Here is a 26974-nt window from a genome sequence, read left to right on the forward strand (position 1 = left end):
CTTGCAAACACATGCATGCACTGGTCCTTTGTATTTCAGTGTGTGGCACATTGGAGCGTTCAGGATCGGACCCCATTAGTTGTTTGGGGGGAGTAGGATTTTGGATTGCAGCAGAGCACAAAGGTAGACAAGAGAGAACTGAGACAGTTGTCACACTGTGGGGGTGGGGTTGCATTTGATGGAAGAGAAGCCTGGATCTGCTGCTCTGTTAGACAAAAGGAGCAATGTGACCAACTACTGTTCTATCATCATGAGAAGGGGATGTATAGTGGCTCAGAAGAAAAAATGAAGGAAAGCTATGTGGCTTTTTGCACTATTTAGAAATAGTGGAAATGGGAAAGAAATGGAAGGCTCAAGCACAGGGAAATTTCTCAGCACATGAAGCAAAATGGCATGTGAAGTGTGCCACGAAAATGTGACACTGTGTGTATTTGAAGGCAGTGGGGCTGGAATAAGAGGGAATAATACTGAAAATAAGCTCAGGATATCAATTAACAATATGTCTAGTTTTAAATTCAGTGTGACCCTTCCTAGTTTATTTTTTTCCAGAAGTATTGTCTTCTGGGCAATCAACATACATGTTACCTCAAACAAGATTATAAAATTTAGGAAACTAATTGCACAGATAATGTGAAGGATTAATCTAAAGTTTTCCCTTACACCAATTCAGTATTTTGTTTTACATTCACCTCTCTGATACACCAGTCCTGAACTGTATTAAAGCTAATGAAAAGCTCCTACAGCATTTGCAGCACATGTGGGTTGTGCCACCAAAGCACTGATTATAGTGTGCAGAAAGGCAACTGCATTCTTCATCGTTTGAAACTTAGGTTATATTTCAACTTGGGTTATATTTCAGTGAGGAAATTATGGGGAAGAGGAAGAAACAAACACAGGGAGATGAATGGAAGAGGAGGAGTTGTGCAAGATAGGAGAATCTATAAAATATGCAAGAAAAAAAAAAAAAAGGACAGATTAGTGGGAGAGTGATAGGTTTAGGATACTCATATGTAAAACCATGTTGTGAACAATACTACATCTAGCTGTTAGTTTCTGATACCAAGAAGCTGAGATCACCTAACCTATACTAATCTATATTAAGGTTTGTGTTACCTCTTCTTTTCAAAAGATGCCTGTTACAAATCAGGGTGAAGTCATGAGATCCAAACAACTAATTTTGTGTGTTCAAAGATGGGAGGAATAAATGAAATTCTCATTGTATTTGAGTTTATTTTATACTTCTGACTTCTGTTTGTGTTGATTTAGTTCATATTCTGTTGATACAAACCCTGTTGTTACCAACTCAAATATCAAAACTATTCTAAAATAGGATTTATACAATAAATCAAATGTCTTCTAATCTGCTTTATTATTTCACATCTTGGGGGAATCAGTCTCTTCCAACTTGTTTGCCTATGATACCAAACTGAACAGGGAAGTGGACACTTGGGAAGGAAGATCCACCCTGCAGGAACACCTGGACAGTCTGGAAGAATGGACTAACAAGAACCTTATGAAGTTCATGAAGCACAAGTGTAAGGTCTTGCACCTGGGAAAACACAATCCAGAGTGCAGCACCAGCTGGGATCTGCCTGGCTGGGGAGCGGCTCTGTGGAAAGGGACCTGGAGATCCTGGTGGACAACAAGATCAGTGTGAGTGAACAGTGAGCTGCTGCGGCAAAGAAAGCCAACAGGATGATGGGTTGCATCAACAAGGGCATCACCAGCAGAGAAAAAGAAGTCATTATCCCACTCTATTCAGTGCTTGTCAGGCGACACCTGGAACACTGGGCGGTTTATGTCTCCACTATACAAAAAAAGATGTGGACAGGCTGGAGAGGGTCCAGAGAAGAACCACAAAGATGATCAGGGGACTGGGAAACCTGATGTATGAGGAAAGGCTGAGAGAACTGGGCTTGTTCAGCCTTGAGAAGAGAAATCTTAGGGAAGACCTTATCACCATGTTCCAGTGTTTAAAAGGTAGCTCTAAAGGAGATGGAGACTGCCTTCTTACAAGGAGTTACATGGAAAAGACAAGGGGTGATGGGTACAAGTTACTCCTGGTGAGATTCCAATTGGACACAAGAGGAAAATTTTTCACAGTGAGAACAATCAGCCACTGGAACACTCTTCTCAGGGAAGTGGTGGATTCCCCAACATTGAACATTTTCAAGATTCGACTGGACAGGGTGCTGGGCTAACTTGTCTAGACTGTGCTTTCACCAAGAAAGGTTGGACCTGATGATCTTTGAAATCCCTTCTGACATTGTATGATTGTATAAAATAATTTTTAATTCAGCCTTAATCCCCTTAAGACCCTCCCCCACAAAAAAGGGAGGGAGGATGTTTGAGACAAGAGAGGAAGATATCTTTGATTAGTTTGTATTTTCAGGGAAAAGTAGGTGAAGGTGTGCTATCATCTACTTTCTTCCAGTGGAATAAAGATAAACACATCCTTGCTAAATAGAGCCAAGAAAACCCTGTTCTTAATTAAAAACCATTCCTTTCTCCCCCCCTTAGTACTTAAAGAGCTTTTTTTGTCTTCAGAAAGAGTGGCTTAAAGGAGTACTAGTAACTGTGTGTTAACTGAAATGTAGAATAAATTTAGATTTAGACTTACCTATTTATGTTCTTTGTAGAGTGATTTAAAAAAATAATGTAAAGAGTAGATGGTGTTAATCTGTTAATCTGATGGTGCCTGTATTGAACAAGATGAGGCTTCTTCTTTCAGCGGTTACTGTCTTCAAAAGAGCTGGAAATTAAACCAAGCTCAGAAAGATGTCTTGAATAATGTTGTTAGACATACAAAGAACAAGTGTTGCAATGGGGAAGGTGAAGAATTAAGGTTGTCTGGAATATGTTAACTGAGCTCCCTTCAACATACACATTGTGATATAGTTTTAAATTGTATAATCTCAGAATTACATGGTCTTTTCAACTGGTCCAGAAGTGTATGAAGACTGCAGCAAAGGAGACAGGTCTTTGAAAACTTGCTTTTATTTGCTGTCGAAACTTTTAAGACGGGTAGTGAATGGGGCAGTGCGCTAGAAGGAAAGATGCATCACCTAGTTAAGGCAGATGAATACAACTTCCCCCGAAAATTAAAGTATTATATAAGGCTAGGTACTTTGATAAGTGAATTTTAGGATTCTCTGATTGAACACTAAAGTTTGTAATGCTCCTAATTCAAAAGTTTAATTCTGTAAGTTCACAGTCTATGGGGATCATGTGATATACCACTCGGGGGACTGTAATGCAATCTCTTGTTATCATGAGAGCACCGAAGAGGAGCTCTGTGTGAGAACTAGCGTTTCTGTCCTGGGAGTGCTGTTCTGGAACGGCACAGAATAACCTGGAGTAGATACAGTGTAAGGCTGTGCTGTGACAGTATATAATTCAGTTAATGTGTACATTTTCTGTACCCTCTTTTCTTCTAGCTACTCTATTCACTGAATGAGGTCGAGGTCCCGTGGAAAAAAATGGCATCATCACCTAATAAACAGCCAGTCAGAGTAGATAGGAACAAGGGGACCCAATTAACTCCAAATCTCTTAAAAATTAAAAATAGGGACTTCTGAAGCATTTACCTTAAAAATTTGTTAAGTTTCCACCTTCTTGGACCCCTTTCTTTTTTAAAGATTTTAGTGTTGATGTTTATATATAGCTTGGTGACTTGTTTTTTTTAAATGGCATGATTTCCGTGTATTTATCCTGGCAAAAATTGGGTGTACAATGTGCAAAGAAAACTTAAAAACTAGGAAGCATTGTTTTTTTTAATTTTGATTGTCTTCTGGTAAAATCTTTGAAAAATCACACCTTGCTTACTTTTCCAATTATGTATTTATTTGCATGGTGGAGAAGATGAAATATAACTTTCTTTTGATCTGATGTAATTGTATTTTGGGGAAACTCATTCCATCTTATCTGGTTATATTCTGACCATGGTCAAAAGTAAGGCTGCGATTGCTATTTAAAAGAGACTAGTTTCAGTGGTTGTGTCGTATCAAATGCATTGCTTTTCTACTCCATTATTGTTAGATGGGCTGCTCTAAATTAGATGGTCTAATTCTGGAAAATATGAATATGTGCAGGTGGACTTTTGTGTCAGCAAAGCCACACTTATTTAATTGGAGCTCCATATGTCTGCAAAGATTGATTCCATATGGTTGAATAGCATATTTTGAAAATGTTTCTTTAATTCATACCAGTGCCAGGAGAAAGTAGAATAACTTTATTTTTTTAGCTCCTCCTCCAACTGACAGTGTACCTGTACACAAACCTTCTTTGAATTTTTAAAGTTGTAAGTGAATATGCAGAATATCCTTGTCACATGTTAACAGTTTTAAGGTGACTTAAATCTGCGGCTAACAAAGCCTTAACTGTGTTGCTGTCTGTTTGTACTCCTAAAAACAAGTGATGAAATATACCTAAAACAGGCAATCCCACCTTCTACTAGGTTGAATTTACATGAGGTTTCTCACAGAAAACTCTTTCATTTAAGGTTGTGCTGAGTCTAGAAAAAAAAAATATATGTAGAACTGGTCAAATAAAACCCAGTCTTTTTGCAGGGGAAAAAAGCTTTAGACTTTGCTGCTGGTTAAGCAAATTGATGGGAAATAATCCTGTTTAAAAACTGGAAATCTGAATTCTTAAATTGCTGACATTTTGGGGCCATAAGAGTTGACCTAATCAAGAGATGAACTTAAAAGGAGTTATGTAAATTGATTTTTTCTTTGTTTTTTTTATTGTACACAGGTACCTAAGGATAAAACTGGCCTGAAGGGAAAATCTGGGGGAAACTGGGGAGCTTGACTGTTCTTGCACCTGAGTAAGTGAATGCTTAGCTTTATAAAATGTTAAAACTATTAAATATTTTTCAGCATCTCTGTGCCTAATTGCAGTTGAAAAAGACTTGAAATAATATGACTAGCTAAAGGGAACGTTGTATAGAGCTTTCAGTGCTTTCCAGTAGCTTTGATTTTTATTGCTACCCTTAGAACCTCCATAAAATTAAACATAGATGATGTGCAGGATTTCTTGGTATTCTGGTGTTTTGCTTTTTTGGTTATTTATCTTAAGACTAATTTCTGATTTTGAAGGACCTTTCTGTTTCTTAAAGTTAAACTCGATCTTGCTGGTCTGTGATCATAGTAATGCACTGAGATTCAGCAGGACTGAAGTCTTAGGAAGAACCCAGATTAAATATGAGGTTATTGGAGGATGAAGGCTGAGAAGACAACTTCGTGGTGGCTTAAGATGGTTGTCTTGGAAAGGGCGGATGTTCATTTTGTGTTGTTTGAGACAAAAGCTATTGTCTCGGTTGGGTTTGCCTCCATTAAAACAGTTGGATTAGCTTCCATTAAAATAGGACAGATTTTCTTCATCAGCTTTGACAGGGCATGTGGCAGACATTCCTAGGAGTCTGAAGGTCCCCAGTCTCAAACCCAGCCTACACTGGTTTCTGAAAAGACCTGAAGAATATTTTTCTGTTATCCACCTACCTTCCTTTCTTGGCAATCCAAGCATTATTCTGGTTACAGTGATGTTAAAAGGTCCTTTGTTGTATTATTTAACATATTTAGTTTTTCATAAATATTCATATACGAAATGCATGTAATATCAATGAACAAATAAGTACAGTATAGCACAAAACTTTCTACTGGTAACATATTTTTAATAATGGGCAAGTTAGTTGTGTTTTCTGAAACAATTGTGAGAGCTGGAGCCTTTCTTCCTGCTGGCGTTTATCATGCTAAAATAATGATGTTTAGTTTTGGAAGGCTTCAGTAAGTTGAATATCCTTACTGTAATCTACATTAAATATTACAGACTCTACTTATCAGCTGAGTCTCTTGATTTTATCTGGTCTAAACTAGTTATTAGTGCGTTTTATTCCAAATCTGTGCTGTCCTTTAATCATATTCTTGTACTGAATGCATGAACTTAAAAATTGGTATCTGTCACATCATGGTGTAAAAAAGTGTATTTCATTTTGCCATAGTATTTACTATGTTTATCTCTTTGCGATAGAGTAGTAGACAAAAAAGTCCCTCATTGCTTTTGATACTAAAGAGAATTAAATATGTAACTTAAAAATATGCCAGGCTTTGTGAGCTATACACACATTAAGACTTCTGATTCATTCAGAAATGCATCATGGCAGCATTTAGCATTATCATTCTTTGATTTGTAGGTTAGGTAGTGAATCACAAATAATGCCCGAGACTGTATTATAAGTAACTGGTTGCTTTCCTGTGCATTTCTCATTGAAGTTCTGCTTCCTGCAAATATTGTGCCTTGTCATACTTGCACTCATCGTGCATGGTTTTAGGAATTAGGGCTGTGGACTAGCGAACAGGTGTAAGGTTTATTAAAGGAGAGTGGTTCAGTATTCTTAAATGATAATGGCATGTTTTGAAATCAAAATTGGCTCAACAGCTCTGTTTTAAATCCAGCAGGGACCTTTGAGAGAGGTTTTTGCCTTGTTTCTTTTAACTTCTATACTAACACGCAGCAAATGTTTTCATTTATTTCCTGTGTTATCAGTCCTACTCTGCATATTTTAGTCTATTGCTATTGACAGCGATGAAAGCCAGGTGTTTCCTGACCTTTTGTATTTTGGGTGCTATATATAAGCTGTTCATTTCAGGAATATTTTTTTCTCCAGTCTTGTTCCCATTTCCCCATTTGGAAGGCAGCACTAGAAATTCCAGGTGCAGTTGCAATATTTTTTTGAAATATAGATTTTGTGTTTGGTACATGAGACAGGAGCTTGCCCATACAAAGGAAACAGCATTCTGCTGGGCTTCAGAATTTGTAGATGTAATGACTCTGCCTTGACAGAGACATCATGTCAGTGTTACATTACTTTTTACTTGAAAATTGTCCTTAATTGTTGTTTGAGGAAGGCGGAAGTCAAGAACTATTGAACTAAGAGATGGTAATCCAATTAAATTGTGTAGCCTATTCCTTTATGAATATAGGATTGATCTCTACTTTAATTCCAGGTGTTTTATCCAGTTTATTATTTGCCAGTTACTGTAGTTACAGCATCACCTACAGATTTTCTCGTTCAGACTTACGTGCCCTGGGGCAAGATTTACTCAGTTAAGCCTGGAAACGAACTGGTCTTGGTTTTGAGAGTATCCTGCATGTAGCAGGCCTTGTGTCTGGTGTTCTGGAAAGATTGATGGATTTGTGCAAATCTACATCTGGGTTTGAAGCGGAATAAAATATATCCATGACGCAACCCTTTGTGTACTGCATTACGTTCTTTTTCAGGGATCGGTAGGTAATAGTCCGTCCCATATTTAGACGCTGAGTGAAGCCAACTGTTGCTACAGCCTGTTGATACCGTAGGATGAAGCTCATGTTAATTTCAGGGAGATTGTTATTATTTTTGTAAATCATAATGTATGGTTTCTGACAGTTTTTAAGGATACCACATGCTCTGTTGTTCATAGTCTAGAAGTCTCTGGGGATTTAAAACTCTGGATAGTAATTCTCACAGAGATCAATTAAGTTTCTAATTAGAGTTGTATCAATTTAGCATCTACTGAAATCCTAAAAAAGTTTATGTTTGATGAGACAATTCTAGAATGTTTTTTAAGACTCTGAGAAATTTTGGTTGAGGATTTTTTCAAAATATTTTCGAGAGGAGTTCTTTGAATACTACTTTCTGAACAACAAGTAATGGAAAGCTCCAATAGCTGAAACTTTAATAAACAGAAACCGAACAAATTTATTTAAACAATTTTGTTTATTAAAATAGCTTGTTCTCAGCTAACAAAAATGTAGTTGCAACCCTCCCATACACTTTCTGTCTTTGAAAGACAACTTATTTTGCTCAGACCTAAAATGTTGATGAAATTGTATCTCCTTGTTTTGCCTGAAGCCAAGTGTCACAGCCTTTCACTGGTGTTTGCAAAGTTGTATATCTCTAAATTTGAAAGGTACCAAAGTCCTGTGATTGGGCCTCAGCATTAAAATCTATAGACACTTCTGCTTTATAAGGCTGTAAACCAGGTAATTCATCACTAGCCGGGATCTGGAGGCAGACGTGGGCTTTTAAAGAACAATATGTTATATCACAAATTCCTTTGGATGGAGACTGGTTTTTTGTAGAGATTCCTGGAGAATTGAAGCCTATTATGGGGGTATTGTGTGTGTATAATAAATCATGTACTTTGCCTAGCTGTTTGGGTTTTTTTCCCTTGAAGGTCTAAGACCATTCAAACATACTGTCATAATAACAAGTACTATCCTCCATGCAAACACAGAAGAGGTGGGGAAATTTTTTTTTTTTTTTAAGTGTAATATTCTCACTATCTATGTAAACAAATGATAGTGTGTCACACAATTCATGTGAACAGCAATGCAGATGCATTGCTGTTGTCTGCCCAAATAACAAGAAATAAGAAGGAAAGAGGGGATGACAATGCATATCGCATTGGAGATTGGCATTGTGGTGTGAATGAAGTGATGCTGTGGTTTTATGGCAGGGGGGAACTTATTACAGGAGGCTTCATCTGTTTGCTGCTCTTTGCTATTTAGAAAGCATCCTTAGTGATCCTTTTTGCAAAGCAGCTCATGCAGTAACTGGCAAAACAGAAGCAATTAGTGGTGTAATCTCAAAGGGAATCTCAAGCTTCACTTTAAGTGCAATGATTAAATCCACTAAAATGATAACCATTGCTGCCAAGAACTCCTGTAATTGGTCACTAATGTATTTTGTTGTAGGAGTCGATAACTACTGGATTTCATGCATGTAATTAGTAATGCATACACGTTTGGTCAGTAAAATTGAAAATCCTAATAACCAAGGCTAGAGGGGGTGGGAAAGAACACAGAGCTGGAGAACTGAAAAAGTGCTCTGTTGATAGTACCTAACTAGAACTGTATGCTTCAATAAAACAAGTGTCCTACTGTGCTGGAATACAAATGGGCTGTCTGTGGCAGGATATAGCAAAGACGTTTGGCAGAGAGGGATTTGAAAGCTTCTGGCATAATGTAATTGAATTGGCCATTTCTTTAAAGATACAGCAAATTGTTTGCTGCGGCATTCATCATCATAAGGAAGGTCAGACAGCTTGCCAAACATATGATATTCATAATAAAAAGTAAAACGGTGACGCTTGTATTTAAACACAAATCATGTTATCGTATTTGTAAAGGCTGTGGAAATTAATGGGAATATTTTTGGTGGTGCTGAGGCATTAGTAATCTAAGTAAGACTGTAATTTAAGAGGAGGAAAGCATATAGTCAAACACCCGCAAGGGAATTCAGCTACTGAGCAACATATGATCCCCCTGACTTGAGAGGATAGTAGGTGTTTTTAGCAGGAGTATTGCTGACTCTCTCTTCTGATCACTTAAGGGAAGACAAGCTTGTATGATCCTATTTTTTTCCCTTTTATGAAAACGAAGGGAAAAATAGCGAAGAAGGACTTAAGGAAGTCTTTAAGAGACAAAATCTAAACTGAAGCATTGCTGGGTGTTATTCAGTTATGCTGTAACAGAACAAGATGATGCAACAACCTGTCTGAAATGTTTTATGAAATATTCGCAGTATTCATACACTGGGAAACCCCTCTCAAGTCACATCCACAACGTTGAACATAAATTACATGATGACAGGGGCTTTGGGCCACACAGTGATGCCTCTGCAAATGAGTAGCTGTTAGCTTTAGGTTCTAACACATTCAGGAGACTGGCATTTTGATTTCTTGCACCACTGCACCACTGATAGGGTTGGAAATGGGAATCAAAATAATTAGATTGGATATATAGATCCCAGCAAAGCAGCCAAGAAAGCGGCTGGGCTGGGGAGGGCCGCTCTGAATTCTAAAATGTGCCAGTGCTTTTTTTATGAGAGGGCGAGGACAGGAGGAGTAAACTAGAGTGCAGATGCTCGCCATTTATATTCAGAGCATGTAATAAAATAATTGAATATATACTTCCTCCTATTAAAGCCTGTTAAAAGTAATAAAGTACATTAGCGTTATATTAAAAAGGGAGCACAAATTTTCAGGTAATATATCTTAGTTACAGTATGCACAGTGTACAGATAGGCAGACTGGAAAGTGGTCTTTTATGTCATCTGAGGCGTTCCTCCTTGCTGATACAGGATTGTTCCCATCAGTGCATTTTCTGTTATTTTGTCCAGCAGTAGCTTTGCAGTATTCCCTCTGGCAGTTTTTTCACAGGCCAACAGTTGTTCCCCTCCAAAAAGCCTTTCCTGTCAGTCACTCAATATTTTCCATTTAAAAAAAAAAAAAAATCTTTCCATTTGCTCCTTCCTGAGTTTCCATATCTGATAGAAAATGTCTCCCTTTTTCTGCTGTGAAGATTCCTCCTTCAGATATTTGTAAACTATTACCCCACTTTCTCTTTGCCTCGCTTTCTCTTTTTTCACCGGTACAAATTTATCTCTCAGTCTTTGCTCAGAACTCAGTTCTTCAAGTTTTTGCTTTTTAGAGATATCCCCCACACCCCCACTCCCTTCATTTAACCAGGAGATTCAGGAATCCAAGTCCTTCTAAATTTACAGTAGATATATGTTTTTTCTGTTAGCATGATTTCTGATGCTTTTCTATTTTAAAATTCTACTACGTAGCTTGCCTGCCCATAATATCTTCTACTTCTTTTATGGCTCAGTTCACTTTTTGCCTTCCTTCCCTTTGTATCTTATTACTAAGTATTGTTTTTATACCAAACTTTTTATATCTTGCATTTCCTCAAGTAGTATCTCTTTGTTACTTTCCATTTGTATTTCTGTGTTTCCTTTTCATTGCATTGAATCTCAAGTCCTTCTTGTCTCTGCAACTTCTATCTAGTCAATGTTAAGCATCAGTCCAAAATAGCCCAGTGGTTTGTGTGGACATCTGCAATGAGGAAAGCGGTGGATAGAGTTATCTCCTGTGCTTTGAAGCCAGATGTACAGGGCCGTGTCTCTGCTAATAGTATATGATAACAACACATGCTTAAGTATTTGCCATCTTTTACAGAAAGCTGTCCTGCATCATGTCCCTAAAACTTTGGCCAAATTTGTAAGCTAATCCAGCAGGTGTTGGTTCTGCTTGTAGTCACTGGAAAAACCTATGTTGAGCTGTTTCTGAACATCCTTATTCTGAAATAAATACCAGCATTTTTCTCCTGTTTCCCTACCCCTGATCGCCCAGCAATTTTGGATGTTTGATTTCTTATTGTGCTCTTCAATTCATTATTTCACATTACGCTACTCAACTGTAAAGAAAGTGATGAGGATTAGCAAAGTGATGTCTTTTTCTTTTGATCTGTGCAAGCCCGTAATATCTAAAGCTCCTTCAGAAGTTGTCATTTGTGCATCTTGAGGTGCTCTGTGGCCATACTGTACATCTTGCACAGAAGTCTACCATTCAGTGATACGATGTTCTGATGTAGGATCAGAGACTAACAAATAAAAAGTGTACTTAATATCCATATAGAATGTGGAGGAGTCGTACTCATACCTGAAGCTCAGAATGTTTGGATGTACTGGGGAGAGAGTGTGGGAGTTCTGCGGGAGCTCATCTTTCTGATAGGAAACTGGTAGTACCCAGTCCGTTTTGACACATAGAGACTGAAATTGTGAGATGGTCATCATCTGATAATAAGTGTGTGAAGATTTATGACACGGGAAGGCTGTTTTGTTTGGCAGTTATGGAAATAAAAAGATGCATTGGAAATAAGCTAAAGGTAGAAGAATTCAAGCAGGAAACAGATTTTGTTATTCCCCCAATATTCATTGCTATTTTAAAGCTAGAAAATTGCTAAAATTGAGACAAGGAATTGTCCATTAGCTGAAATTTTTACATCCTGTTCAGATTAATTTCTAAAATACAGATTTCTTTCAATGTTCAAAGTTATGTGTAGTGCCAGAATTGCATGTTTGATTTTCAAAACTTGTGTTACTGAGGAAACCCAGTTAGATAATGTACTGGTCTCTTTGTCTTCATACCTATGAAGGTCTTCAGTTAAGGTTAGGGCTTTCATACACACAAGATTATATAGCTGAGATGATGGTTAGATGTTTCTGGAGGACAGTTGCAACACAGTAGTTACTGTGCAAGAAACTGAAGAAATAGTTCAGTAATTTGTCCTGCTCCAAAAGCTACCTTTGTAATGCCTTCTGCCCCGTGCTCCTGGTAGGGCAGATAAAACATACAGCCCACTTACGAGCCCAGTAAGGAGGGACCAGTGTTCAAAGTTTACTTGAATGCTTGACACTGAAGTTTTATATATAGAGAATTTGGAAAATGTTATTTTGGTTTTTAATAATTTCTTCCTTAGATTTTATCTGCAGTGAAATTGACTGGCAGGATCCCAGCTGGTCTAAATGCAACAATTCTATAAAACAACAAATCATGTTTGGGAGAAAAGAAGAAGTGAAAGAATCTTAGCTTTTTTACATTAATAACTTGCTGAATGTGAGTGAATGCAAATGCCACTGACCTGAACAAAGAGATCAAATTAAATACCTTGCACAAAGTATTCTATTTTAAGATATTAAAGTCATATGATATAAACAGCAGGATGTGTGCCACATAGCTAACTTGATTATGCTGTAACTCAGAAGAAACTGAAAATAGGTAAAAGAATATTCAAATTCTGCCTTTTCTAATCTCTTATGCCAACACTTAGAAACATAGTTAGTGGTCTCCTTTTGTGAGATAGTATCCAATCAAGGAAATTTGTAGATTCTTTATAAACTGGTGGAGAAGAACAGTTAGTTATTTAAAAAAATAAATACCGTGGCTGAGTAGGACTCAATTTTACCAAAGGATGTGAAAAATGTTTTTGTGTGTTTGAAATTACTTTTATGTGATCTTAGGGCAATGTGTTTTTGAAACTTGCTTTGTTACCGTAGCAAGTGTTTTAGACTTTCAAATCATTAGTTCTTAGATTGATAATACCTTTCTCCTACCCATGTATTGTTTGGAGAAATTAGGCTTGTTTAGGAAATGATAAGTGACAGCACTGATATCTTAGCTCCCTACCTTGGGAAGAGCTTCCTTATTTTCCTTTTCCGTGCCCCTCTCCGGGAACAAAAGCAATACAAAAATGCAGATGTGGAAAGGCACGAAAATGCGTTTAAAATATTTTCCTTGTGTCTTGGAACAATGGTTGCTGACAGCAGAAGGCTTGCTTGCTTGTTAAAATTAGATTTGAATCATCAGTGTAATAGCGGTAGGAAATTGTAGGATGGAAGGGTGCCAGGAAGCCTATCTATATCCGTGCTTTCAGTATGCATAAGGTGGGCCCTGGATGACTTTAGCGGGCTCCTCAGTTGAGCAAGCTTGCCGTATATGACAAATACTAGTTTAAGCATCCTTAAAACAAAATACTTTGTACCCGGGCAAAACCAATTTAGGTGGGATACCAAAAAGACACAAGCAAAACAATACAAGATGGCTGTTACAACTTAGGCTTCCTAAGTGTGTGTTTCTTGTTGGTTCCTTACATCACATTTAATTGGGCCCAAGCTCATTACCTCTCACCATTTTTCTAGACTAAGATAAAAAAGCCAGTGTTTTGGGGCTTGGTTTATTGGATTTTATGGTTGTGAAAACACTGCGAAGTTTTCATGAGCTAGCTGTGAGTAAATTAGAGGACGATGCCTGCTCTGAAGTTGCGTCAGAGTCAGCATCATATTCTGGCTTACTCTGTTTCTTCTCAGCTGTTTTAAGGCAGTCCAGTACGCAGTTGCTTCCTTGCTATAGTTATTATCCACTGGCTTTGCAGTAACCCAATCTATGGAAGACAGTGACCTCTCTGTGCACCTTAAAACCATTCACAGAAATGGTTTTAATTCTGCTGATGCAGAATGCAGCTGCCCATTTAAATCTCTTTTTCTCACAGAGGGCCTGGTTATGTCTCTGCTGTGTACTGGCTTCTATTTAATTTCTGCTGCGGTTTTTACACTATTTCCATAAGCAGCTTGGTTCCTGATTACTTCAGGGAGTGCTTTGCATGATATAATGGTAATTGATATCAGCTGAAGTGCTAAAGCTACCAGTCCCCTAATTTAAATTAGTGCCAGTCGGAGACGGGAGAGCCAGAAGCAGGATTGTGCATGGGAGAGTGCTCTGCTTTTGGAAATTACTTAGTTTGCTCTCATAACGGAGTAAGAATTTTCTGACCTTCAGGTCATGCGGTTGTTCTTGTCCTGGGTGGCAAAGTGGAATCAAAGTGGTTGTGAAGGGACGATCAAGGTGGAATTTTAGTTTAAGTGTTTAATGATGTTTGGTGCCTTACTGTTCTCTTCATCAGTGCTATGCATGCAATCAGACATATTTTAAAATAAATCTACATAAATAACTGGCTTATAATAATGCAGCATTGGTTTATATCTTTTTATATCATTTGTTTACATCTACTCCATTTAACACTATTGTATGTATGTATGTACCTATCTATCTGTATATATCTGGAGTTTATATATATATGATGTTTATTTATTTTGTGGAGACATAAGCAACTCTACAGCTGGACTGTATTGTTTATAGGTATTATTTAATTGTTGGCAAATATTTGGAAGTCACGGGACCACCATAGTTTCATGAGACTTGGTATAGCAAACTTGATTATACCTAAGAGAAAATTAAAGTGTTGCCTGAGTATGAGAGGCCACCTTGAGTTGACATGCTTGTGTGTTCAGCTTATAGACAGCAATCTGTACTCATGCATGTGTACCAACTGGAGGAACAGTGGGTTATGTGGAAGATTTTGCTGGAAGTTAATGGTGTATTTGTGTTTGGAAAAACAGATGGGGATTGATCTAGTTCCCTCCCCCCCTCCCTGAGTCCTTAGAGCTCTGGTAGAATGATGTACTGTCAGGTAAGCTTCAGATCGCCCAGGTTTGCATAGCTCCACTGGTCGCTTGTTCTGCTCCCTAAGATGTGTCCAGAAATGTAACACAAGTTTTCTTTTCTGTACATTGAGTCCATTATTTATTGTTATATCTTTGATGATTAATGTAATTGCTTGTCCTCTTTGTGGTATCCTGTGTTGTATTTGTAGACACGTTTCTCAAGATAAGGTCAAGAGCAATTCCCTTAAATAGCCTAGATACTCGTGTTATGTAGAGCCCTTCTGTAAGCATTCTTCCTAATTGTCTTGTAGGTGTCTATAAAAGTATGTAAGTCTAACCTAGAACATTAAGGTTTTTATGGCCTTACTGCTTACATTCTAGCTGAACTCTGTGCATTGTGATACTGCATATATTCTTAATCATACTGTTAGCCAGTATCATCTTTAAACATATTCCATGTCCCCTGGGTGTCTACTTACCATCTGTTACATTATCCCATTAGATTTCCACCAGATTTCCCATTTTCTCTCCAGCATACTATGCTGAAAACCCCCTCCTTATAGTTTCTCTTACTAATCTCCCAGGTTAGTCTTAATTACAGAGCTAACCAGATTATGGTGACTTTTTTTTCTATTTCTCACTTCCCTGTGCTTTCCGGTTTGACCAAAAGCATATACTGGGAGATGATTCTCTTAATTTCTACATACAACACAGGTATTTATGTGCATGCAGGATGAGTATACAAGATTCTTCTAAACACTGTTTACTGTTCAGGTCACTTTACATGGTGGGTATAAAGACTTATGTGGGGCCCAATTCTTCAGAACTTTGGCAGCCCCTTGGCCTCTGTATCTTCCTATGGGCCAAGGGAATCCGACACCTGGCAGCTGACCTGAGCCAGTTCAAATGCAGCAGCTCCAGAAGGGCCCATTCTGTCCTCCCTCCCCTTCTCCTCAACCTGTGCTCCCACTCCCTGGGTGCTGCTGGCTCTGTTGTGCTGCCACACAGTACTGAAAAATGGTTGTATTTGTGAGGTGAGCTTCCAGTCAGATCAACAGTCTGATCCAGACCCTGTCCCCGACACATGGCAACAGTAGGGTCTTAAATAAGCTTAGGCTGGCTATTAATACACAATGCTGAGTCACTGCAGAAACGCTTTACTTTGCTGTGCACCTTTTTAAAGCAAACCATTGCCAGATCTGGTCTGCCTGGAACGGGCTATAAATTGCAGTCCTGGGCCACTGAATGATGAGCAGCTCAGCCGTTTGTGTGGAAAGGTGAGGTAGGCATGCGTGGAGAATTACCTCAGTGGGTGTCTGCAGCCACCCTGCCTCTGCTCGAGCATCACTGCCCAAATAAAAACCTGGGGAAATGCTCTTCAGGCAGAGAAAGTGGCTTTCTGTGTTCTTGAAAACCTGTGAGAAATTTAGTATTCTGGGAAGATGTGTGCAAATTATTTACAAACCCTGTCAGTCTTATCACCAGATGACTGATGTCAATAAACCCTCTAATGGTGATGTTGTTGTTACAGAAATATTTAAGCAAGCTAAAGCTTAGGCCTGATGGCAGTTCTAAACAACTGAGAGAGCTTCTTCACTGTTAATTGACATTTACCAATGTTTCTGCACTGGGCACCATTGTTTTATGGGGCGGGAAGGGGTTAATTCATTCACTGTTCATTTTTTGTATTGCTGGACAAAAGCTTGCCTGATAAAACTGCATGTTTTCATGACTAATGAGCTCAGCCAGTCCTTGGTTTCTGTCCATGTACTACAGGAATTAAACCGTATGGAATATTACTGTGGAATATTTAGGTTCATTTATAAATACAAAGATTCATGTGTACGAATTGGCTTCAGCCTTAATTGATTTAGAATACTTGATTAGACAACACAGCTGAGCCAACGTAACTCTTGCTGATGCCGAGAGAGGTGGTTCGGCCCTCGCTTTTGTCTTCTCTCCCTTCTGGCCATATGGTGCTTGTCTGACTTCTCGCTCCACGGCTGAGCTCCTTTCTTCCTGGAAGAGATCAAGCCATTTTATTTGGTTTGATGGTATGAAGCAGGTGTGAGGAACTCTGCGCTTCCCTTCTGGAAACAGCATTTCATCATGAGGGTTGCAGGTCTAGTGAAAAAACCTCCCGTGCCAAGAGGTACGAGCTAGATCAGCATGGGTGCAATTCTACTTACTGTTCTGATCAAGAAAGGGAGTAGTCTGGTTTTACATGTATCTTCTGTGATATATTTTTAGATGTTACCACCTGCACATGATATAATAGTCCCATGGAAAAAAAAAAAAAAAGAAAAAAAAAAGAATGGCATTTCTAGCACAGATGGCATGATTGATAGAGCTGTGGTTTTACATACTTTGAATTTTAGTGGAGTGAGGAGACTTTCTACTCTTAAACTTACACTATCCTGCATTCCAAAATAAAAGATATTAGAAAAATGCCTGGATGCATGTATGTTTGGCAGAAAAAGAAAACTTACTACTTCACCCAGTAAAAATCAGTGGTCACAGAATGAAATTGTTCTTCATCAGCTAATTATGTACAACGTGGCTGTTTCACTAGTTTTGGCGACTGGTGAGGGCATCAAGTGTTTGAAGTATAAGTGCTCTACTTGCGTTTGTTCAGACTTTCTGTCTTCCTGGTGTTCTGCAAAGCTAGTGAGACTCACCTCTGCTGTACTGCCATCCTTTATAGTAGCAGAAAGCATGGTGTAAAGTAATGGAGTAACTTGGGGAAACAGTTACAGTTTGAGCATTAGGAATGATGGGTTGGGTACCATCTTGATTTAACAATGCTTTTAGCAAGCACGTGTGAAGGCTGCCAATGCAAAGGTTGCAGTGGCAAACTGAATGCTTGTTCTAAACAGCTGGAGCAGGCACTAGGGCAAGAAGTGTCCTTGTTAGTTGCCTGAGTTCAGCTGCTGAACCTCTTGAAGATGACCTAAACAAGAACAAGTACCTTAGACAGCAGGATTGTACATCTCTCTCTTATTGGACCAGCCACTGGAACGTGATGTTCAAGCTGGATATAATTAATTAAACATGCCTTTGCAGCAGCAGAGGCAAGACAGGTGGGTCTGCCAAGACCACCCCCAGTGGGTCAAACTGAGCTTGAGGCATGAGGACTTCAGTGGCTTCAGGGAATCATCTTCTGTCTGTGCAGCCTCCGAGTGGAGAAGGAGCCTGGTGCAGCACACTTCCCAAACCAAGCAGAAGCCATCAGAAGTGGCCAAGTGGGGGCATGTGTCCCCCACCAGTTGGGCTTCTTTCAGGCCTGACTGGCTGAGCCAGTGGATCTGGCTGCTGAATGCAGGCTGGCTGGAGCCCAACCTCGCGTTGAAGAGCCAAGGCTGGGTGGGCAGTACGCATTGGGTAGTGGAGGACTTTAGCAACCGGTTTTTAGTAGTCTCTGCTGACGAAACCTAAGCAGGAATTGTTTTCCCCAGCAGCTCTGAGCATAGCTAAGTCTGAATACATTTTGTATGGGGCTGAAAAGCTTCTCCCTGCACCCAGGGCTTCTTGCTGCCAAATTTCAAAACGCTGCTGCAAAATAGGGAGGTTTACAAAAACGACAAGAAAGAGGATTATAATAGAAAACAGAAGTAGACGTAAGTATAGGTGTCATGGCTTATTGCTTTACATGTGGGGACAGACCTTGCATATTCTCAAGCGATTACCAATTTTGAATATCCATATTTGTACACTGTAAAGAGTTGGGTTGCTTACCGTTTTCTGTTGGTCCCCTCACAAATTATTTGAGAGGTTACTTACATCTGAGAGAGGTTACTTACAGCCTTGTTACTTAGGAAAATTACATCGTGTGCGTGTGCATACAGGTACACATATACGTGCTGATCGCACATTAAAATCTCTTTCTTCCCCTACTGACCCCAGGGCTTGGGGGCGTTTTTCACACTGTGCACACGGCAGTATCTTAGACCCCCAGGCTCCGCAAAAGCGAAGTTATTTTCTAACAGTAGCAGTTAATTTTTGGAAACACGTAACTGTGAGGAAGCGGCATTATTTCGCAGGTCTGTAAGGTTTTGCAGGGATGAACCGTGGGATCAGCAGCTGGGGTAGGGCAGGCGCTCGCCATGCATATTGATGTGTTTGCATCGAGGGCTCCCCATCCTTCCCCTCCCCCAGCCCCATCTGCGCCGCTGCGCCCTGACTCAAAGCAGGCAAGTACAGAAATGGCTGCGGTTGTACCTGTTTGTGGGTGATGGGTTGTTTTTCCCCAGTGATCGCTGCAGGCACGGAAGAGAACAGCAGCTTATCAAGCACTTCAATCTGGTTTGCTGAGTCTAACAGCTTAGGAGAAAATGGCTGCCTTGTTTTCCAGAGCTGTCCCAGGGATGACCACGCAAGAGAAAATGAGGATCTGAGCATGAGAAATCTCTCAGCAGTTTCCCGGGCCATTTAACATTTATAAATACGCTATGAAGGATCCTTTTTCTTTCCAGGTAGCTGCCTGACTTTAGTCCTTGCAGATTTGCCATTCAGCGCTGTCACTCTGGCTGGTCTGCTTCAAGAGTGGCTCCTTCTGAGGAGGGGCAGGAAGGAGCCATTCCAAACCCTCACATCAGTGCTCCTTGGGAACCCTCCCGAGACAGGGGTGTGCGCGTATCTCTATGGATGCATATATACACATATATATATATATATATATACAGGCTGGGATTTAGGCTTGAAATTTGTCTTCTAAGGTGCTGGTACTGTAACAATTCTCTTTTCAGCGATTATATTAATGAAGTGTTCTTTTCTAAAGTGTTTCGTGCTTCTAAAAAATACTTTCTTCATTTTCTCACCTTTTGAGTGACATTGCATTATAAGCAGACATTATGTGACGTGAAATAGAAACGCATGTAACTGTTACACTGAAGTATCTCTAGGCCAGGGAGGTTTTAATATTAACGCAGAAGTGATCTGCACAAAACAATTCCCTCAGAATAACCCACTACAAAATTCTCTGCTGTTCGAGTGCATTATCCCATTATTAAATGGGATAATAAAAAGAATTTTTAGCAAATTGTACTAGCTTTTTGCAGCAGTTTGTTTCCCTCCATTCTTTAAATGATCTCCATTCTTTAATGAATTAATTCTCTCAGTATTCTGTTGATAAAGGCAGAAACTGTGTAAGGAATTCTAAACTCTAGGAGAGCAAGAAAGTAACTTATTTGAAATATCATGGGAAGCCTTTTAAAAAGAGAAATTAGCTCCTTTGGCATTTGGACCTTTAACATAAACGACTTGTCTCGTAAACTCTGGTAGATTTAGCTGTGGTGGTTTAAGATGTGACCGTTATCTGTTGTACTCCTCTGCTGGGCTTAATCCTTCATCGACTGCTGTGGCCCTGGGCTCTTGTAACCCCTTCTGCCGGGTAGGTCATGCCGGGTGCTTGTCTGAAATTACCAGAGCTCTTAACAGCCAGGCTCATAGTCATCTGCATCTGTTTATAGTAATAAGAGAGAGGAAAAAATAAGAGAGTAGGGGGAAAAAAACCCAATAAAGGACCCAAACAGAGCCAGGCATGTTGCCTTTAACTGTGGACTTCTCTACCAGCTTCCAAGCAGTGTGTTTTCAGGTAACTACTAGCGATACCAGTATTGTGGCACTGATGTACATTGTTTTTTGAGAGCCCATTTCTTCCCTTGAATAGGCTTTTCCTCTTCTTCCCTGTCATCTCTTTAACACAGTAGTGCAATAAGCCTTTTCTGCATGACCAGTGTTGCTTCTGAGCATAACCACAACCTGTGCAGTCCAAATCAGTTGAAGGCAAAAGGTAGTGTACTCCCTTCATTTTGTAACGAAGAGCTGGAGAGAGAGAGAGAGAGAGAGATGTCTTTTGCTCCTTTTTTCTCAGCTGAACATGGCACTGTGAAACGTATGCTAGAACACCTCAAACTCTGTGGATGCTACACTGCACATCAGTTGGAAACACAAGAGTGCCCATGTAGCTGGTTCCCTCTTCCAGAGGTCAGCTGTGCTGCCTCAGTGTCATTGCAAGCCCTGGGAAAATGCTTCACAGACATGACTGCAGCTGTACCAATATCAGACAGAAGATGTATTCTTGTGAATCAAACCCTCCCTGCGTTTGCTTTGTATTTTCTAGAGTGGTCCAGATAACCTTTTTCTGCATTGAGGGGAAAAAAAAGGCTTTTTCAAGGAATGACACATTCAAATTGTTTGTGTATCAAAGGAATAGGAGGGATACTATTTGTAGGAGATATTACAGTTTGCTTCACATATATTCTTCTGCCACTGTCATTTCTTTTTTAACAACTGGAACAGAGGAGTCTGAAAATGGAACTGGAAAGAAAGCAGCAGGTTTTGTTTTGAAAAGCCCTTTGGAAAGAATACCTGTTTCATACTGCTGTGCCAGCATGGAAGCTGGCAGAGCTGTTCTTTCCCTCTGAGCAAAGCTCCACTGCAGTGCTTTTTGGAGCAGGCTTGTTACCTGACTGCCTGCTTTCATTATGCCCCTTGTTTTGGATGGGTCCCACGGGGTCTGTGACAACATGAATTAGGGCATAGTGCGACAGTCTGATCACGTGACTCTAAAAGGTATCCTCCTTAAAACAAAGAAGAACAAATTATTGCATTGAAAATGCTGAGCAATATTTGTTTATTGGCTGTAACAGCACTGCACAGTGTGGGGTTTTGTACAGAAGCCCAAGTTAATATCGTTAGCAAAACAGTGCAGCTTCTTTAGGGCAGTGCTTTACCTGGGCCAGTTATACTTTACTACAGGAAAAATTAAATCATGTGGAACGTAGCATGTCTCACAGTACTTGAGCTAGTGCGAGTATCTCTTTTGCAGTGTGGCCTGGAGATGTGCAGTTTTGTTATAATCTGCCAGAATACATCCATGATGTATCTCTGATTTTATTTTTAAATTGTAACTTCCAGGGACAAGGATTATCTCGTCTCTTTTTTCATCTGTATTTTCCTAGATTTTAATATCATCTTGCATATAAGACTCAGGGTTAGGATTCCTAGGCAGTAGCTTAATACAAATAATGATACATTATTATTGATCAAGGCTTTCTGTCTCCTGTTATATCTTGAAAATAGCTGGATGGATTGGATGCTTCTGAGCTTCTTTATGCTGATACTCAGCAGCTTGTAATTCTGAAGAGAAGAATAAATAATTCAGATGAAACTACGAGTTTTTGTTTATATTTTAAAAAAATCTTGCAACTAAGTGGTTTGACCATTAGGCCCTTCTAATGCAATTCCAAATATTTTAGAAATAGAAAATTTAGGAGATAACGTTATTGATGTTCTGTCTAGCCAAATAAATATTTCAGTGGACTAATAATGAGGAGCTGCTTTGGAGAGATCTCTGCTGGCATTTTTGTTACACAATGTGAATGCTAGGCTGCTGATGTTAGGCCTGGAAGCTGACCTCCTGTAAAATGTTTACAATTTTGTGTTCTCTGTGTTCTAAAAATGGAGCGGCTTTCACAGTCTTTTATTCTTGTATAACTTCTCCCTTTCCACACAATCAAACCTAGAAATCAGCTGCTTGCTTTGCTGGGCTGACATGCACACTGCTTTATTTTTCTATTTCATCAGTAATAGGCTTTTCCCAGATTGTAATGGTGCTCCATTGACATAAAGATGTTACTCTTTATTCACACCAAAAATATAGTGGAATCTCTCTTCAGATCCCACAGTCTTTACAGTGGGATTATGGAAATGAATAAAATTATTCAGATTAATGCCCTTAATTTTTCAGCACTTCATTGTAGTTTTTCTTGAAATAGACTATATGTTTACAATACTACTTTAGGATACATTGAGTCTCCCTGTTTGATATGTACCACACACCACCCCCCCACACACACACCCCCACACCCCCCCCACCGTGTTCTGTGTTTGTTGGGCTTTGAAGTGATAGTATACGCTGTGTGTTCTGGCTTCCATAGAGGGCTGAAAGAGAAAAATAAAATTCTCTTCAATACTTTTAAACCCTCTTCAAGAGTATAGTATTACTGTATCTTCAGTAATACTGACAGTCAGGATGCCTTTGCATGCCCACCAGAATTACAAAACAAATACATTTAAATTACAAGGATTTGCTGAAAAATGTGCTTGTGAGCATAATACTGAAGATGCTCACAGGGAAGGAAATTTCACTGGCATTTGGCACCAGTTCTGGAGTCTTTAAATGAGGGAGTCTGAAGTGTACTTGGAGGACCAAAAGTCACAAGGATGTTGACAGCTCCAACACAAAACAGAACTTGTCTTTAATATTCTCACACAAATGGATTTTCTCACTAACATTACAAAGTAAATTCCATAGCAATGCTTATGTGTGCACAGGGCTACGTGAAGTGTAAGCAGTCTGCAAATGGATTTTCTTTTATTCCAAATAGCAGTTACAGATTGAGAACCTCAGAGACAGAGTTTGCTTTCAAGTTTGAGCTCTACTCTCCTTAAACTGATGGCAAAAAACCCTCAATAAAATTATAAAGCACGTGTGTGGTTTGGGGTTTTTTTTCTCTTTCTTTTTTTGGTTATGGGCTTTTCAATTGCTCTTCATTTTGTATGCCTTGTGTGTTTCATTCATCAGTCTAGCTTTTGAGACTGGCAGCACATCCCCAGTGTTGTGTTGCTGCCTTGTTTTGCAGTTCAGTTTGTTGTCCTCTTGAAAGCGTGGCTGCCCTTTCTGGCTTGGTCTTCAGACCATACACTGTAGGGCTCTGCTGACAAGAAGCAGATAGGAAAAAAGGGAAAGGGCCCTCCTCAGGACCAGAAGAAATGCCAGCAGAGACCTTATCTGCCAGACTGTGGGTGCTTCTATCATTGTACCTAGTGTTGTTTGGGAGGATGGGTCCTTAACAGCAAAGAAGCACTTCCTACATCTCCACTAGGCCAGAAGAGGCTTTCTGATGGAGACAGGTCCTCGGATGTGAAGGTCAGATCTACTTTAGAAAGTCTGGCCACCAGAGTTTAAGCTGAAGTGGATATGCTATTCCTCCTTGTCTGTCCGTGTTGCCAGTGAAGTACCATCTGGCTTTCATCATTTGCTTCGGTGGGAGCTACTTTGTACTACTATCAGTCCACGGCTAAAGGTTATTAACACCGTTTGACCCCAGTGGTATATCCACATTAACATTGTGCTGTTAGCAGCAGGTACCTGAAGGCTTTTTGATTTGTATGGTTATGGTTTCAGACAGGATTAGGCATTATTATATTGTTTGTGTACAAGTATAAGTAGTTTTATTTCAAAAGGTGGCATAAATCTAGTCTAAGTACAAATCGGCCACTGTTACTGTAATGTGGCTACTCAGGGTACTTTCTTGATGCCCTGAACCTATGAGGAAATAAAACCAAACTGTATTTTTTCTGGAGCATAGAGGTTTAAATTAAGGACACATGAGCAAGTTACTGTGGGTTAGCAAATTATTTCATGTTGAGGAAAGAGTGCTAAGTTCATTTGCCCTACTTTTTATGGGCTGTGAGCTTCAAGTATCTACATATATACAACTCTCTGTTCCTACAAGTAGTAAGTTATGGGATGTCTACAGAACCTTGGTTACTAAGCCTTAAAATGCACTTCTGTCTCAGGATCCAACTTAGGGAGTCATACAGCAGTCAGTGATGATCACAACTGTGATTATCATTACCCATGCACGTAAGGTAAAGAACACACAGTTTCCCAGTTGTGACAGGGAGCAGAATGAAATATTTTATCATGGATGTTTTGAGGAAAGTTATCTACCCGAGTAGCCGATAAGAGTCAGCAGTTAAGAAGTTGTTTTTATCACTAAGTTGGACAAATTTGATTTGGAAGTAGTGAACACATAAAGTGTGAAGCACAGTAATGTTGTCAGTAGAATCAGTTTTCACATTCAGATTCACAGACCTGGATTTGGACCTCAGATTCAGCAGTGAAAATCTGGAATAGCTTAATCTGTAGTTTGTTTGATTCTCTCCAGACATACTTTGCTGGAACTGAACGCAACCTCAGCCAGCCCACTCCAAGCTAAATTATTCACCTGTCTATTCACCTATGCACGCATTCATCTACTCACCCACTGACACAATTTCCTATAAAGCCAAAAGACAGGGACACAGTTTATAAAAATGTGGAAATCTTGAAATTCATAACTTTTGAGAGCCGTGACAAATAAGCAGCCATATCCATTACCAGTCCCTATAGTTATCTAGTATCCTTTCTTTATGGAATTTCTTACAGTATTTTTTTTTAATCAATCTTCTTTTCATTTGTTATTTATTATTTAGAGCATTAATGAGAGTTCACTACTTGGCTTTTATTTTCATTGATGTCTTGGATATTTTAACGCAGTAACTGTGTTTGGTTTGCTTCCTTGCTGTAAATGTTTTTGTGCTTTTTTTCACCGTGTGTTTTCTAGTTTTATTATCTGGAAATATTATTAAATATATTATATACCTTTTCTCCATCCGAAGACACAGTGCATCTGTTGACCTTCAGGGCATATTGCTGGGGCCATCTGGTTTTCAAGGGAAGTGGGGGTTGGCAAGGAATGGGGAAGGATTTAAGGCAGAAGGAGATATTAAGTTACTTATTTATTATTTGATTAAGGTTTGTTTTGTCGAAGGGTAAGTCTGATTGGTACTTTGTTACAGTGTTTGACTTTTTGTAATCTTTGTTTTTTCTTGGATTTTTTTTTTATTGTTGTTATTTTGAAGTGGTGCTGGGCTGGGGAAGCTCTATGTGTATGTGCTTGTTGTGTGTATCAAAATAAACACAACAATGTGGCCCCAGACTGCTGTGAAGTGTTGACCGGTGCTGTTGTTGTATGTAGTCTGTTAGTACCAGGATTAAATGACTTGGGTTTGGATACAGTTCCTAGGCTGCGTTCATCTTTCAATTGGAGAAAATGTTAGTGGCTAATGAGGAGTTAGCAGGACAAGGTACCAACCCCATCTGAGCCTGGAAAAATTTGTATCTAGAACACATTTGTGTTCTGGAAAAAAACTTTTTCCCCAGTTTTTCAGACAGAACCTGATAGTCTTTTCTTAGTGGTTTATTAGCACATGTATAGGAGACACCACACCATTTCTGCTCTTATCTTTCCAGAATAAAGGAATCAGATATGTGTGTGTGGGTCTCACTGAGGATTGGAGGCAGGGCAGGAAAAAAAATAGTTATCTGCTCTTGGTGTTCCCTGTTTCCACTGTGGCCATTGATCACTGTTCAGTGGTTTTGTTGCATAGTTTAATATTAAAGCCTTCACTTTCTTTTCCTTTTTTCTAGTGACATTAAGAAACCATTAGTTTGCATATAAGGTATAAATTGTTGAGTTTTATTTTGTCAATGAATGTCATATGTCATATCATGAAGTACATTGCAGTGCATAAAAAGCTTAGATTTTTCATATGCTAAAAGCTGTTACAGTTCAGTTAATCAAAGTCTTATACATGAACTGAAAATATGTCACACTTTTTTAGGAGAAAGATTTTACTATTTTAAGTAAATTTACAGGGCAAAGTATTTGTTTCAGCTGAAAAGAAGAAACAGCTTGATTGTAAGAGAGAAGTTTAAACTCGTGTTAGAAGTAATCTTCCCTAAATTAACAAATAGCTAACTTAAATTAAAGCAGAATTTCCCACATGAAATTACTGTGTCTTCATATGTATAAGTTCTGATTTACCTGTTTAAAACCCAGAACAACCATCCCTGGAAGGGGGGGTGAGGGGTATGGGGTAATTGTAGGGAAAGTTTTCATCCCAATGCTTTTGCTTACTGTGTAATCTCCCATAACTGACCCCCTGTAAAAAAAATCTCCCCCCAGTCCAGTGGCTTCAGCCAACATGCAAATCTTTTGATAACCTGTAGAAAACCAAGTGTCTGGGTTACAGTTACGAGAATATGATAATCTCATTGTATGGTCCTTTATTTAATAAGGTCCACAACACTTAATAAATATTCAAGTTATTGTCAATCTTCTCAAAGGATTTATTTCTCCATGTTGGCCACTGTATTTTAGCAGGACATAAGCCAGTTGATTATTACAATTTCCTTAGAAATAAATCAGTATGGATAGAGTGGGAAGAGTAGAAGAAACATTGAACCTTTGTGTAGTGCTTAATCAGTTCTGCCTGAATTTGTAGAGGTACACAAATCGGCTGGGGGGGGGG

At 39.2% G+C, this 26974-nt stretch overlaps 1 protein-coding gene across 1 annotated transcript in view; it reads left to right on the forward strand.

Moving 5' to 3' along the window:
• Positions 1-4755: 4755 nt before the first annotated feature.
• Positions 4756-26974, forward strand: part of TBL1X (transducin beta like 1 X-linked) — a 142102-nt gene continuing 119883 nt past the window's right edge. Inside the window, exon 1 of the mRNA XM_026841085.1 lies at positions 4756-4828. The gene's annotated coding sequence lies outside the window, so the exon portion shown is untranslated. The remainder of the gene's footprint in view (positions 4829-26974) is intronic.

This window comes from Athene cunicularia, assembly GCF_003259725.1.
Source record: "Athene cunicularia isolate RWA chromosome 1 unlocalized genomic scaffold, athCun1 chr1_part1, whole genome shotgun sequence".
NCBI lineage: Eukaryota > Metazoa > Chordata > Aves > Strigiformes > Strigidae > Athene > Athene cunicularia.